We start from the raw sequence: 4,281 nt of genomic DNA, 5'->3' as shown, positions 1-4,281 counted from the left end.
GATTTATCTTTTTTAAGACAGCCTATGTTTGATATTGTTCAATGTGTGCTTGACAATCATGTGAATTCTTTTCTTGTTGAATTCATTGTTCTACATGTGTTCATCAAACATGTAAATTCTGTTGTTCAGATTTTTACATCCTTACTGGCTTTTGGCTGGTTATTCAAGTATAGAGATATGGTAAAACTTATTATGATTGTGGATTGGACTTGCTCCTTTGTTGTTGTTGTTAAATTTGAACAACCAATTTCTTAGTTCCAGAGTTTCTTTTTCCTGTGAGTCATGGGTGATTATTTTCTTTCACAAATGGCAGTTTCCTTTGGTGTTGTGTTTTTTCATGCCTTTTCTCTCCATTTCCTTCTGTGTTTATGCCTTTCCTTTTCTTATTCTTGCCAGTTCCTCTCCACCCCCAACAGAACATTCCATTAATTGTGGGGCTCTTTTCTTCTAGGTTAAACAATTGGAGGCATTTTCAAAGTTTTTCTACTGTTAGAACTTCTCACTATTTTGAGGTTTCCTCTACTACACCCATGACCTCACTGTCATGCTGCAATCTTATGGCTAATGATGCAAATTTTGCTGTTCTCCCCCCCTCTACTTAGAGAATATTTGAATTTTGTGGGCTTTTATGTCCCTCAGCTTCACTGAAGGTTTAGGTTGTCAGAAAGGATGTATCTATCTCCTGTGAAAGTTTTGCACCTTAGAAGTGGAGAAATTCCTATTAAATTATGGCTATATTACTGCTAGAACCTGCAATCAAAAAATGAATAGCTATTTCCTTTGTATGTTTAAAACTTATCCAAACTCTAATTCTAATGCTATACATGAGATTATGGTCAGGTCCTATATATGTAAAAAGTTCCCTTTATCCATACCTGATCTATTCATAATATGATGCTTGTATTAGTCTAATGTCATTTTATGGATGTACTAGGTATGTTGACCTTCCTTAATTGTGTTTTATGTAAACCAGCTTTACTATTTTTTTCCAGTGCTGGGGATGAAAGCCAGGATCTCTGGCATACTAGGCAAGTAAGTGCTCTACCACTGAGCTACATCCCATCCCTTTGCTATTCTTAAACATTACTGATACTGTAGTTCACCCCTAGATTAATCCAAATAGTAAACTTGCTTAACTTAAGCTGCACAGTTTAAAATTAAGCATTAGAAAAAAAATAGGTAAATATTTTTTTCATTTGCTCCCCAGAGTGATGGAGAATGTCACTACAGTGGATGAATTTCTTTTACTCAGCCTGACCAGTGTTCAGGAGCTGCAGCCAGTCTTCTTTGTGATGTTCTTAATTATTTACCTGATCAACTTGGTTGGAAATGGAGCAATATTAATGATTGTAATTTTGGAATCCAAACTTCACTCCCCTATGTATTTCTTTTTGGGAAACCTTTCTTGTCTGGATATTTGTTATTCTTCGGTGACACTGCTCAAGGTGCTTATGAACCTGCTCTCCACTCACAGGGCCATATCTTTCCTAGGCTGTATCACTCAGCTACACTTCTTCCACTTTCTGGGAATTACTGAGGCCATCTTGCTGGCACTGATGGCCTTTGACCGTTTTGTGGCCATCTGCAACCCACTTCGCTACACTGTCATCATGAACCCCCAGCTGTGTGTCCTATTGTCAGCTGGGGCCTGGCTTATTAGCTTCTTCTATGCTCTGATGCATTCTGTCATGACTGCACACCTGGACTTTTGCCATTCTCTGAAAATCAACCACTTCTTGTGTGATGTGAAACCCCTCCTGAACTGGCCTGTGGTAACACAGAACTCAACCAGTGGCTTCTTTCTGTTGTCACAGGGAGCATATCCATGGGAGCTTTCTTCCTCATATTCCTCTCCTACATAGTGGCTTCCTTGTGTTGAAGAACAGGTCCTGCAGGATACTCCATAAGGCTCTGTCCTCTTGTGCCTCCCATTTTATGGTGGTGTGTCTCTTTTATGGACCTGTGGGTTTTACATATATTCTTCCTGCTTCAGCCACATCCATGAGTGAGGACCGGACAGTGGCTGTCATATACAGTGCAGTCACCCCAGTGCTGAATCCACTGATATACACCCTTAGGAATAAGGAAGTGATGTTGGCTCTGAAGAAAATATTTGGGAGGAAGCTCTTTAAAGATTGCCATTAGCACCTAGGGGAGTAATGAGACTTATATCTGTTTTACATTAAGACTATCATGACTTTACTGTAATAAATGATTGTTTATTTGATTTCTGTTTTTCTCTCAGGAATTTTGAGCACGTATTATATCATGCAGTGTAGTAAGTTCAAGAAACATAGGAATAAACAAACCAAATTCCAACAACTCATAAAAGTTAACTTTCAGTGTGCTGGGAGAATATAATAAACAAACCCATAAGTACCCCATATCAGGGAAATTAAGACCTATGGAGAACTAAAATAAAGTAGGATGAAAAGGGAAGGATGAGAGTAGGTACCTGATGTATAATGAAAAACTTGTCTGGTCTTTGTCTCTGGTTTCTAGTATAGAGCTTCTAAAAATCTAGGAATTTCCCAAGTGGCTGAAGCGTCTTGGTTATTCATGAACCACCTGGATCATACTTGTTTATCCTCATGTCATGATTTGTGGTAGGTCCCAGAATAGCTTAGGATGGGGGCTGACCATGCTTGAGTGATTATCCATAAAATTGGAGAGTTGGGGCTTTGAATCATGGTGATAGTATCCTGACCTTCATGAGACAAGGAGGGAGGATAGAGATTGACTTTAGGTACATGGTCAATAAATTAGTCGACTATGCCTACGTAAGACAGCCTAAGTATAAACTTTACACTAAAATACAGGCACTCTTCTTGGATGGCAGTATAGTCCATAGTTTTGAACACCAGTGTTCCAGAAGAGTAATGTACCTTAAGAAGGCAAAGGTGTGTGTTTGGGACCCTCACAGAGCTTGCTTGGTGTGTCTCACCTTTGTGTATTCTTTCCTCTGATAAAACTATAATCATAAGTATATTACTTTCTTCAGTCCTATGACTCACTTGAGGGTCTGATAGAGACTTCCAAATTTGTAGCCACATATCCATGAGTGAGGATAATCATTTCTGATCCTGAAACCTACAGTTTATACCTGGAATGAGGACAGTCTTTTAGAGGACTGTGCTCATAACATGGGAAATTTGGTCTAATTTCAAGCATTTGGTATCAGAATTCATTACAGTCTTTCACTCTTTTTACACAGACACATGCACCTATGTACACATACGTGTAGTCCCCTGTATCCTTAAACTATCTTAATTCTTCTACACTTTTCAACCATATGTGATTCTGATAAAATGATGATGTTGGCCCACTGGCATGAGATGGTTGTTGATGGAGAGAAACATTGTATCCCCTTAGAGATGTGATTAGCAGAATATCTGTCAGACAAAAATGGATGAAATTATTGTAGCAGGCAGCAAATTTGGAATGACAATCAGGGAATTTTGACCTACATGGTTTATGCTAATGACAAAAACTGATCATGGGAAAAGTTCTATGCAAACTAGCATGAATATTGACTGCTTGCTGTATATCAGGAGTGGATGAGCTGAAAGTTGATATTAACTGATTCAATGGAAAAAAAAAACACAATTTCTCCCTCACTTAGTTTCCAGTCCTGAGCCAATTCTCAGAGGCTGTCAATTGATGGATATGCAGGGTACTCATGAATGAAGACATGCAGTGCCACAGAAAGAATATATAGCAACAAAATTTATCCTAGCTTTTGTCCAAAAGAGAGCTTTGTCTGTTTACCTGAGTGATTGCACACTTTGGAAAAAGAAATATTCAGATATTTTAGAAGCTTTGGTTATATAGCCTTAACCAAGATGGCAACAGGTAGCACAGACTGCTTTTATGGTCCTGTGTTAGACTGGAGAGTGGGTGTTGCTGCATTAAGGTCAGGTGATAAAAAGATCACTTTTCTAAGTCCACCTCACAGTGGGTTTACCATTTCCACAGGACACCACTAGCCATTTATTGGTTTCTGACCATAGAACTGAGTTGCCTATACTTGGTAGTTGTCATGTGTGATTTGGTGAACACATTATTTTCAGCACTCATTAGTAAGAATGATCAGAAGTAATTTGTACTTTCTTGAGATGAAAAACAGTTCATATACACAGTCTTGTCTCAAGGCTTTATTAATTCTCTGACTCTGTCACGGAATAATTCAATGGGCTATTTACCATCTGAAAATATTGTCAAAAACATTACTGACTTACTATATGGACAACACTATGCCAACTAGACCTATTGAGCTGGAAG

General features: G+C 38.4%; 1 pseudogene; it reads left to right on the top strand.

Moving 5' to 3' along the window:
* Window positions 1–1,211: 1,211 nt before the first annotated feature.
* On the top strand, window positions 1,212–2,145 carry LOC144256479 (olfactory receptor 12D3-like; annotated as a pseudogene).
* Window positions 2,146–4,281: the final 2,136 nt, after the last annotated feature.

This window comes from Urocitellus parryii, chromosome 8, assembly GCF_045843805.1.
Source record: "Urocitellus parryii isolate mUroPar1 chromosome 8, mUroPar1.hap1, whole genome shotgun sequence".
Classification (NCBI taxonomy): Eukaryota; Metazoa; Chordata; class Mammalia; order Rodentia; family Sciuridae; genus Urocitellus; species Urocitellus parryii.
This window is presented reverse-complemented; position numbering and strand designations above follow the sequence as displayed.